At 37.7% G+C, this 12,644-nt stretch overlaps 1 long non-coding RNA gene across 1 annotated transcript in view; it reads left to right on the plus strand.

Moving 5' to 3' along the window:
• Window positions 1–12,441, plus strand: part of LOC118555285 (uncharacterized) — a 230,711-nt gene extending 218,270 nt beyond the window's left edge. The window contains exon 3 of the long non-coding RNA XR_013443248.1: window positions 11,326–12,441. This is a non-coding gene — a long non-coding RNA (uncharacterized LOC118555285). The remainder of the gene's footprint in view (window positions 1–11,325) is intronic.
• Window positions 12,442–12,644: the final 203 nt, after the last annotated feature.

The raw sequence follows: 12,644 nt of genomic DNA on the forward strand, positions 1-12,644 counted from the left end.
AAAAAGAGCTAAAATAGCTAACTAGAATTTCTGGAAAGTAAGAATCCAATCTTAAGCATTCTTTTTTTTTTTTTTAAATCTCCAATGTATCACATTCTGGCACATAATATGTATTCAATAAACAGAGCTAAACATCTCTCAACTCCCTCTGCTACTATATATGCACTTAGTGTTGTCTTTTAATTACACCAAAAGTAATGTCTCTTTTGTGCTCATGACTGACCTAATCTTCAGAGAAGCCCCAAACGTGTTAAAGACCTACATTTATCAGCTGCTTCCCATTAGGACCGTTATGCTTTGTAAATATAAAATCCACCTCCTTTTTCCAGCTACCTACAGGTTACCACTCTTACTCACCTTACAGTCATTCTGTCCACTTGCCTCCCATTTCCTCCCCAAATGTACAGAAACTCAAGCGTCTGTTTGACCATCTCATCCTTAAGGCACCCACAGAAACGTTAGTTTCTGCAAAGCTCTCTCCCCTGTCCTCCAAGCTGCAAGAGAGGGTCAGATCATGGGCTAGGACAGCTAAGGGGCACCACTGGGACCAGTCCTGAAGAGTAGAGGATAATCAACACCTGCTGTTTTGAGATCATGGTCCTTCTCTTACTCTTACAAGGATTCATTAGGGTCGCTGCCTGTGCTACTTGGGTAGATGGATTTCAACATAAAGAAATAGAGTTTAATGTAGGCCTAATAGTACCAGCATCTGCCTGCCAACTATAAATACCAAAAAAATCACCACAATCTTCGCAGACTGACAGCAACGTTAGCCTAGAAGAAAATCAAGGATTTTCTCTCTCTCTCTCTCTCTCTCCTTTCCTTTGTAGGGGTTGATTTACACTTTTGTACATCATACTACAATTTTTTTCATATGTGTTACTTTATTTGAACTCGGTATCACACAGAATGATATTATTGAATTGTTTTATAGAAAAAAAATCAGAATTTTACCTGGCAGAACTTACACATATAAAAAATTATGGGGATTTTAAACTTGACATTCCAGAAAAGTTATGTGGCTCTCTAAGCCTCATTTTTCTGTTCTATAAAAGAGGTATGGCAATAGTACTGGCCGCAGAAGGTTATTTGAAGATTAAAGAAGTGAATACATGAATGTTGATTCAAGTATTGTCTGGCACATGGAAATGTTAACTATACTTGTTTTGTAGCCGTGGTACTGTTATTAATGTTATTATTTTCAAAGGAATCCTAGAGAATTACTATTGCTTTGACTTACAAACACAGACTTTTATGTTGGTGTCTATATAGAGTTTTTATAGTGGATTTTTATTTTAAACCCAAGTTGAAGCGAGAATAAATAGGGTATTTCTTTGTGCTTTTGCTACTATCTGAAGGGGGCTATTTTTAAAACACCATTTTTTTTTTTTTATAGGCAGGTAGATAAAATCTAAAAATCCCAGCTGTCTCTGTCACCAGACTAGGCTAGTTATTATTGAGTTGCAGACTTTTAACATTTTCTTCATCGCATTCTCAGGCATGACTCATTCTATTTTAAGATTTATCATAGTCATTTAAATGTTGTGATTACTTAGGACCAGGTGTATCCTAGTGGTAGGAAGTATGCTCAATTTTATATCCTTTCTCTTCATAATTTAACACATAATGACTGGTGAAAGAATGTGGTGCAGATTACATGTCAAAAGATGGTACTATACCACAAGAGAACATTCAAATTTAAATTTTATATGTTTAATTCCAAAGGATTGCATCTCCACTAGTGGATTAAATCTGGGGCAAAAGATAGCATTTTTAGGCTTTGTTATGACACCGTGTTCTACAAAAGTTGATATCCTGTCCTCAGCAGGAAAAAGGCAGTCACAAGTCCCTCATCCCAGCTGACCCTCACTCTGCCCACTAAGCTCTTCACAGAGGAAGACAGAGCTGATTTAAGCCAACCTGTGAAGTGGGAAAAAGATGTCTTCCATGCTCTTTAGGTGCTTTTTGGACAAACTCTCCATCTGCCTTTATACATTTGCAACTGTGACTGTTCGGTCCTCAGCTCTAGGCCAAGGATCACAGACACCCACAGTTGTGTCAAGTCCTCACGGACAGCTCCTGCTGAGCACTTGCACAGATGTCCTCCCCGTGGAATCCACTGGGCCTTTCTGGCCTGGGCACTGCTCCCACAGGCTCCCAGGCCTGTCCCGCTCTGTGGCCATGTCCATTTATTCCCCACCACCTCTGGTGGTAATGGACACTGTCTTTCAAGGTGCCAAGCTGTGGGGCTTGTCTGAGCCTTCCAGCCTCCTTGCACATGTTTATGGTCAGCTTTCCTTTATGCACCACCCACATCTGGTAGACAGGCACTGCTCAGGCAGCCTTTGTCCAGACAAACTCTGGAGGCGCAGACTTCCCGGTCCTTTAAATCCTCCAGACTGCCAACAGAGTAATTACAGTTTCTTATCCTTTAGACTTACCAGATGTGAGTCAGACACTAGTTCACCAAGCTTCAGGAGACACATATAATATTTGATGTGGGGGACAGGTGTCCCCTATCCCTCCTCCCTAGGTAGGACACTTGGGGATGGAGACAATTCAAAGCATACTGACTGTGGTCTTGGAAAATCCTCTCCTAACAGCCACCCTGACATTTAGGAATCCATAAGCTGTTGATGAGGAATTGATTCACACACTGGGACTGGCTACCTCTTGGGCCTTGCATGATGGCCTCTCACCTAATTTTGGAATTTTTAGAGGTCTCCAACAAAACTGAGAAAAAGATAGTTCCATTTCAAAATAATATTATCAATGTGTGAAATAGTACAGAAACACCAGTAAGAGGAGATTTCACTTTTTCTGGATGAAACTCAAAACATCTCTGGCCAAATTGAAGATCTCACAATAATAGAGACTCTGCTAACCTTCAGGAACTGATGCTTTTTAAATGAAGAGGAGAAGGTAGTGACTAATACAATATGAAATAAATAACTGTAAGCTTTCCATACATCCGTTGGGAGCATTATCTAAAAGGAGACCTTAAAGGGAGCTTTGCTCAGATTTCTCCACATTTTCATGCTTATAATAAGGCAAGTACAAGATCCCATTTATTAGCAAGAGAGGGCTCAAGTCCATACTTCTTTGGTTTTTGATTACCATTTCCATACAATGAAGCTTTTCCTAAGATATAGATGCAAAAAAAACATACAAAATTCTTATAACTTGAACAAAACCGTACCTACATGGAAGCTGCAGTCTGTTCTTCTGAGCAGTGTTCTCTTCCTTTAGCCGCATGGATCCTCCCCACCGTAGAAGTGACATTGGTTGGTCTCCATTCATGTGAGTGTTTCCCACTACAGCTTATGAGCTACGTTTAAACTCTTTTCATGAAGCTTCTTTTTTTCTTTCCTTCTTTCCTTCCTTCCTCCCCTCCTTCCCTCCCTCCCTCTCTCCTTCTTTCCGTCCTTCCTCTTTTTTTTAAGAATTGAAATCTCTCTCCTCTCATCATTCCGTGAATTCTCATCCCTTCTGTTCACCTCTTTGCAGTTTTTAGGTGGTTAACTGAATTAAGCCCTACACATAATCCTAGGGATCCAAACTTCCTCCTCTCCTTGTCTTTCTTCTCGGGTATAACCAACTGCAGTTTGGGGTTTTATACATGCACTTTTATACATGCAAAACTGGAGCACTGACACCTAGTAAAGACTCACCAAGAAATTGTCACAGCTATGACACACTAGGCCCTGCTATTTGCTTAAAAAAGAGAGAGGAAAAATGGATTTCTCCTTGTTTCTAGTAACATTCAACCAGTCTACTTTTTTCCATTTTCTGACAAACTTTATACCACATCATCTTATGCATCATATTAGAAAAATAATTTTATACTGGGCACCATCTGCAGAAAGCATAAAAATGTTCAGGCTATCCTTGAGCTGGTGAATAATCTATGGTGAAGTTGTCCAATAAAATCAACCTTCAATAGTTCAGCCAGTCATTAATTCTAGAATGACTGTGGCCCAAAATTGAATTTTACTTATGTCTCATCAAGTGTTACTTATATTCACAAAACCCAGTACTTTTTGTGATTTCACAAGTAAGAAAAGTAATAACTATTTAATTTTAATAATAGTAATGAGATTACAAGGTTAAGAATAGGATTTTTATGTACTAAAACTAAATAATCATGCTGAAGGCAAAATAGGAATAAAAAATACAAATAGAATTACTACTGAAAGGAGCAATTTAAATCATGACCTTGATCCACAGCAATTACAAGTAAGTAGGAAAAAATTAATGAATATATAGCCTACTTTTAAAGATTTTTTATTTATTTATTTGACAGAGAGAGAGACAGCGAGAGAGAGAACACAAGCAGGGGGAGTGGGAGAGGGAGAAGCAGGCTTCCCGCTGAGCAGGGAGCCTGATGCTGTGGGGCTTGATCCCAGGACCCAGGATCATGACCTGAGCCGAAGGCAGATGCTTAACCGACTGAGCCACCCAGACGCCCCTAGCCTACTTTTAAATGAATTAGAAATATAATCATTATCAAAAAGTACTTGTTAGGCTTTCTCGGATGAAAGTTAATACAAACTTTTGCAGGGCTTTGAAAAAATGAATCCGTACTCAAGATTACCAAAGACTCATAAATCATATTTGAGGATGTTCAAGGCTTTAGTATTTTAATAGAAAAAAGCTAGAAACAATGCTTATGTCCAATATTGGTTTAAATAATTTACATTGTACACTTAAGAAAGAATATTATGCACATTTCACAAGTCATGTTTTCAAAGAATATTTAATAATATTGAAAAATGCTCTGAAATGAAGAACTAATACACATTTTTTTAGAAGAATGATCAAATATATGGATAGCTCAATTCGGAGACAGATGCAAGGGAACAAGCAAACACACCAAGTGGGTAAGAGTGGTCATTTTTGGTGATGGATGTATGATAACTTTTATTTACATTCTTCAGTGAGTATGTATTACCTTTATGATCAGAAAAGAAGGGAGATTCATTTTAAAAGCAGTCACAATGATGTAGATAAAGGTGGGGAAAACAGAATCAATTGGATCATAAATGGAAGGGATGGAAGGGAGAGGGAGGGAAAGTGAAGGGGGAGAAAGAGGAGACATGGGAGACAGGAAGAGAAGGGGACAGGTGGGAGGAAGCAAACCCTGGATATGCTCAGTAGATGCTCCAGAACTTCCATCTAGGAAAGGCTTAGGAACAGCAATCTGCCTCAAAAAGGTGACCTGAATTCCCTGTTAGATACAACTATGACAATAGTATATTTGAACTTCCTGTCACTCCTAGGTTTCTCAGTAGACTTCTGAATATTATCAAAAACAAGGAAAGCGTACTGCCATTTTCATATGCTATTACCTTTCCTTAAACAGGTTATCTTTAATGACTTAAGTATTAACAGAGATAATTCTTCGCAAGTCAACAAGGATTATTAGTGAGAAGAAATTTTCATCCTTTCCTAAGAAAAGTCCATTTGTTGGATTTATACCATGTGACAGTTATAACGAGGTGAGCTGCAACCACCATGCAAGGAAGGGATTATTGTCCCCATTTTATAGCTAATTAAACTGAGATTCAGAGAATTTAACTTGTTTTCTCAGGATCATACAGTTTGGAATTCCTGAGCCATAATATAACCCTAGTTTCTTTGACTAGTCCTCTTCACCATTATAACTTTCCTTAAGAAGCTCACTTACTGATGATTCTCTCTCCTGGTCTATAGGCATCCTCCACGTGTGCTCTTACTGAGTCCTTATAAACAATTAAAGGTTTGGCTTAATCAAGGGCATTTCTGTTTTCTGTGTTATTATCTCCACCCCATCACCAAAACAACTATCTCTGTTTACTGTGAAAAGTTATCTAGCAGCCAGAATAATTGCAGTGGATCCCATGATGTACCACCCGTACAGATCTGAAACTCTTGTTCTCTAGCTGCTCAGAGTGTTGATGGCTAGGCATTCTCAGGTGAGTAAATCTTCAGGACTTACCCAAAGTCATGCTTCACTTCAAGCAGCAGTGCACATCCAGTGACTGGTTAATAACCAGAATATAAACCTTTCACCAATCTCAGACAACTTTTAAGGGTCATCCTAACAAGAGGGCTTCTGGTAGGATTGGCTCAAGCCTTTTGCATAAATCCATTGCAGTTAAATCTCTCCCTCTGCTGCATCCTGCTCTCTTTACTCCCTTCCTTCCTAGGTGTTGACCCTGGGAGAACTTCCCAGTAAATGTCCTGCATACAAATGTTCATCTCAGAGGCTGCCTCCTGGGGAACTCAGTCTGAAACAGTTGGTGTTGGCATGGTCTGAGAAAGCAGCCCTAAAGTGGGATTTTGAAGCTGGATCATCTGATGGTTGGCTGGCAAGGAGAAACTCTCACCGGTGGCCAGTGTACAGAGACAGCTCCTTTGCACGTGGTGGTAGTACCATTGTTAAAACTGTCACCGGTTGTGAATTGAAATAGTGAACGGAGGAAGGAAATGCACTACTAGATGCAATGTATAGGGTAATTAAGAAATACAGGAGAATCAAATTGGATTATAAGGACTATGGAGTTTGATGGCCATTGTTGGGGGCAATTGATGATTTTTAAAAAGACAATGAAAGGCTGATGGTGATTAACCACCAATTAAGGATTAAATATGAAAAATAGATGGCCTCAAGGGCAGCCTATAAAGAGACTCTTCATCTGTTTCAGCTAGAGAGCTTTCTGGGCCTTCAATATACTTGCCACTTCTTGCTTATTCACTTCAATTAACATTATGTCATGGATGTAGTAAATAAGTGTGATGTTCTATGGGATGTCCTCATAGTCCTATTAAGCCTCAGGCTACAGCTGTCTCAGTTACTTCAGACTCCATGTGCTAAGAGACCAAGAGGCAAGAATGAGGAATCAACATTTTTGCAGATTTAATTGACCCTAATCATAAGGAGGAGTTGGGGATGCTGTAATACAAGTAGGATATGAATAATATGTTTGGTACCAAGTGATCTTGCACAAATTAACTAACCTCTATGACTTCATTTCCTCATCTGTAAAATGGAGAGAGTAATTGTGGTGAGGATTTTCTACTTTATGATTAAGCAATTCTTCCTATACCATATATGTCTAAAACCTGCATCTGATAGTTTATAGTACTGATAGCCTAAATATTAAGCAAATACTATTTCCTAGAGCAGTAGATCTCAGTGGTATGTATAAGAATCCTAAAAAAATGTTACTAAGTTAACAACATCTCTTCCCCTGGGCTCACCCCATTTTATGTGATAACCATTCCCACATTGGGGCAGGTGAGAATGTTGGATGTGGATGACTGGACAACCCCCCCCCCCCCGCCCCCGGGGAATTCTAACAACTCCTCATGGCCAACACCCACTCCTCATGGATTAAAAACTCTGGGCCAGATCCTTTTCTTCCATTATGTATTTAATTCTGTTCCCAGAAGAGTTATTCAAATTTGTTAAGGCTACTACCACCTTATAGCTTGTCTTCCATATTTCTTGAGATTTTTCTCTCTACATTAGAGGCAGTATGATCTTCCTGTTACCTATGTTTCAAATCTGGCTGTTTCTCAAGAACTTGACTCCAAACTTTCTTTTTTATTATCCCTAGAAGGTCTTTTCCTGACAAACAAAAAATTACTTGCTCTTTTTTCTATCCCTCAATAGAACTTTATTCTAAAAGGCATTGAAATATATAGATAGTTGACCACTGGTTTGTCATTTTCATGTATTTCCTGAAGACAGAGCTGTGCCTTATTCAGTTATGTGTCCCTTGCTTTTATGCTAATGCCTGGAACATAGCAAAAGCTTGCTATATATTTTTCCCTTTTCCTTTGTGAAGACAACATAATAGAGTGTGGTAATTCTTGTCCTTTTCTGTGTATAAGAATCACCGGGGGAATTTGTTGCATAAGTAAATTCCCAGCCTCTTCCAGAAGAGAATTTTATTCAATGGATCAGGGAAGGAGTTAAGTCATCTGCCTTTTCAACAGCAATCCCAGGTGATTCTAATAATAATGTCCATTAGAATAGCTGAAGAAACAACAGTCCAGGGTCTACTCCATAGCTTTACAGGCCTGGAAACTTGATTTTGCCAGTAAACCCAAAGATGATCAGGATCAGAGCAACAGATTCACAATAAACTTGACCATAATGACAATATATTACCTTAAAATGAAAAATAGAACTACAGAGAGACTAATCAGCCAGTTAGTTAATTTTCTCCCATAAGGAAATAACATGAACTATTATAAAATTATAGCCAGAAAATTGCTTTGTGAACCAGGCCAGTTACATGGGTGATGTTCAGTGGTAATGACTTATTTGAACTTGCTTCAGAAATAAAAAAAGTGATATCATACAATATAGTTGTAATTATTTTTATTAGTTTCCTTCTAGCAAAGAAGTGTAAAGTGTAAAGTCCTTTAGGCATAGAAGTTCTAATTTTGCTACAGAATTTGATAGTTTGTTTCTGTTGAGTTGCAATACCTGGGAAGGGTAGGGTGCATTTTCACTTGGAATATGAAGGCATTTTATATGCATATGTATACACTTAATAAAAACCATGCCATGCTTTTAGAAAAGATGAAGCAGGATGCCTCTCATTGCAGGGGGAAATTCAGAAATACAGAAAAGAGGCTGCCTGTCTGGCACCATCATCATCAGGAGCTAAATGGACAATTCTAAACAAATATTCACTAGCAACAGATCAAAAGAATAGCGAGTTTCTATGAAAAAAATAAGAAGCTTCCAGAAGAACTACCAAAAGTGGCACAATATACCCAGAAAAAAAAGTTAAGAAAAAGAACTGATTTGATTAAGAAGAAAAACTGAGTAGAAAACGAGCAGGAGGCCCAAAGAAGGCAGCTTCATTCCCCAGGGGTTCACACAAGCAAGCTTAGAAAACACCTTTTTGTCCTCCCCCTCCTTCCCCCTCAAACCAGTTTAAATAAATGTATGGAGCCAAAGATGCTAACATTTCAATTTCTACTTATTATATTTAAACGGGTTTTCATGAGTAAAATATGTTAAATAGTCAAACATTTGTGATATCTCCTTGACATTGCAGGTTAATTTTCAGAAGACGGGTAAACAGCAATTCTGTGCTGTAGAATCACTAGAACAAAATCACTACAAAGAAAATGGTACGTGCAGTAGCTTCTTGTAACATGTCTCTAGAACACTGGAGACTAAAACATTAGGAGATTTGGAGATGGAAAAAAGAAAACATGAAATGGAGAAAAGATTTCATTTGCACAAGAGCTACTAATGCACATAAACGAGAATCTAAAATGTCATCCTGGTGGAATTTAACATTCAGGGTACAGTATTCACTTTAAAAGTATTCAACAACTGGAGGATCTGCTGCTTAAAGAATTAAGGGATTTATATATAATTCTTTCTGCTTCTCTGTCACTAATTTACTGAAAGACCTTGGTAACAAGTCACTTAATTGCTCCAAGCCTCAGTTTCTTCTTCATTTTCAAAACATAAATCAATCCTACAAATCTGGGGCCTGCGTTAAAATAGTGAATGGTTGATTAAAGATGTTGCAGAATCTTTGCTATTCCTCCCATGGAGAGATAGAGCCAAATTCCCTTCCAGTTGAATGTTAGCTGGTCATAGGAATTGCTTGGGTAAGGAAACCTAAGCTAGCCATGTGGTCACATAAGGAAAGAGCCAGCCAATTCTAACACCCATCCCAGGCCATGGGCCAGATCTGTGCATGAAGAAAACTTCAGGTGACCCCAGCCCAGCTACCATTTGACTGCAATCACATGAGAGATCTCAAGCACGAACTACCTCCCTGACCCAGTCATTCAAAAAATGTGAGAAATAATAATGTATTCTTGTTTTAAGCCACTACGTTTTAGAGTGGTTTATTGTGTAGCAATAGATAACTGGAAGTGTGTAAAAGCTTTGCAACATTCTGGTTTCCTAAAACACGTTTCTCAACTAGGTTTGGTAGAACTCTAGGGTACTATGAGATGCTGCTAGGGGTTCTACAATAGACAGTGATTTTTTTTGGAAAAGGCATGTTTTTTTGAGCTTTGAAACTGTGCAGTGCTTGTACTCACAGTAATGGATAGTGACCAGGCAGTTCTGTTATGAATTTCATTATTGACCCCATATGGAAGCAAACAGTAAAATTATGTTTATTTGATAAATTCCATTCTCCATTTTTGGCATGAGAAGCTGCTGCCAATTAGTGTTTTCTGTATTGGAAGAAGGGGATGATGTTAGGTTAATGACAATAACCTCTCCTTCCCAAATTACCTTCCTCAATTTCCTATTATACATCACCAACTGACTTAGGGGCATGAACAAGTTCTATTAGTGTAATGGAATTTGGAGGGAAATTTTCACTATAAAAAAGAAATTATGATGTACTCAGCTGCACTTACCTCTTTTCTGTTGCTGACCATGTTGTAACATAGAGATTGTATAAATTAGAAATTAATTGTAATGTGATGATTTTTAATTTTTTTTTTTGCAATTTTCCCTTGTAGTTATTTTTTATGCCCTTTGATTTTATATTTCATTAATATTTTCCAATTTACGAACATGTCTGAAGATCCAGTGTGCTATTTTTGAAGAGGAGGTTTAAAGAGGAGAAGGAGAATTTTAGACCTACCCTAACAGAATTCTGATAAGGCTCATGATGAAGAAATGGAAAAAAATTCTGATTACAAACTGTATAATAAGTCAATTTAGTGATGACATGTCACATGATATTAAAAAGGTTTTGTGTAATAAACTAGAAACTGATAGCTTCTCTAAGTAGGTTGGGATGTCAACAGATTTTATCACTAAATGTTATATTTCAGCATTTGTGAAATTTGAAAATGATAGTGAAATTCATATTTTTTTTGTATTGCAAAAAGCTGTCCCCCAAAAGCAAAAGCCAAAATATTTTTTCCTTCATTTTTGGAGAACTGTCTTGGTGTCTGTACTGGTGGCACTCCTTTAGAGGTTTTTGTCTTGCTTAGGAAAAAAGAATATCATGGATGTGTTCATAACATACTACTTTCTTCACACCAGAAAGGTGCTAGTAGTGAATATTCTTGAAGATGAAATGACAAATATCCTGGATGATGGTCAAAAAATGGTTAGTTTTAGTAAAAAAAAAACTATTTCACTTAAGAATATTTCAGAAAACTGCGTAAAGACATCTAAACAAGGTGTTTAAAGGATAATTGCAGGAGTGCCGTCAAGAAATTAGCCAACCAGATTTGGTGGCAGGGCTTTGAAAATGAAGCAGGGCTGCACAATATTAGTCTATGAACTTGGCAGACATTTTCATCTCATGAACCCTTTGTACATATCTCTTTTAGGTCCCAGAGAATATATTTTGACTTCAAATGTCACCACTCTTGGATATATCATGTTGCAAAAGAAATCGTAAAATGTTTCCTTTGCCGCTTGGGCCTGAGAGTAAGGAAAGAGATTAACAAGTCCCAAGTCCTACTGCAAACTCTTGAAAGCACAGCAGAACCCTACTGAGCAGTCTTGACAGATGACTGGATGAAGGAAACTTTCTCTGAATATTCTTCTCAGACGAAGAAAGTGAATTTGAGAGACAAGGATGAACTTTGTGAGCTGTATCTGATCATACACTGGGGAGGAAATTGATCTCCTCTAGACAAGATCTGGATTTCTGGGGGAAAAAAGTATCCTATCGTTAAAGAAAGCAATGATCCTTTTGCTGTACTTTTCAACTTCTTACATGTTTGTGTAAGCTTTTCTGGTTGATCAAGCATCATAAGCAAAGGTAGAAATTGTGTCTTTTTAGCTAAAAATGGTATCTGTGTGCCCTCATATCAGTTTTCAATCATAAGTTGAATATTTGTGCAGCAAAAACATGAAGCAAAACAAAAACATGTTTTTCATTAAAAGGTAAAATTTTATATTTTTAAATTTATTTTCAAATCTTATAGTTTTATGATATGTAGATACATAAATAAAATCAAGCAACCAACTCATGTATGTAACTGATATTTCTAGGTCTATATCTGAGTCTTATGTCACTTGTTAGAAAATGTATCAAAATTTGTATCAAGTTTGTGTCATATGCTATATATTTACTCATAGTGCTTGGATTACGGATTTATGGTTTGATTATTCTATATTGTCAATAGATTTTCATATTGAAAATATCATTAATTGTCAGTTTGCAGCTTGCACTTAAATCTACCAAGAGGACAGTTAGAAGAAATAAATATGATTTTGGCTTGAGCCAGTTGTTTAACAGAAATTTATTATGTATACCTTACATGTGTTTAAACATTACAAAATAGGAAGAAAAAGGTTAAGAAAGTTTAAGAAAAAGTGATTTGAGAGAAACCCAAAGCCACATCAAATGTAAGCAAAATGCAAATATGCTTATGTCTTGTAAAGAAAGGAACTAGATGGGGCGCCTGGGTGGCTCAGTCCTTAAACATCTGCCTTCAGCTCAGGTCACGATCCCAGGGTGCTGGGATCGAGCCCTGCATCGGGCTCTCCGCTCTGCGGGAAGCCTGCTTCTCCCTCTCCCACTCCCCGTGCTTGTGTTCCTGCTCTCGCTATCTCTCTGTCGAATAAAATCTTTAAAAGAAAGGAACTAGAGATCAGAGGACACGTCCTTGACATTTTAGGAACCAAGGAGAAGGAGAGG

This window comes from Halichoerus grypus, chromosome 1 (assembly GCF_964656455.1).
Source record: "Halichoerus grypus chromosome 1, mHalGry1.hap1.1, whole genome shotgun sequence".
NCBI lineage: Eukaryota > Metazoa > Chordata > Mammalia > Carnivora > Phocidae > Halichoerus > Halichoerus grypus.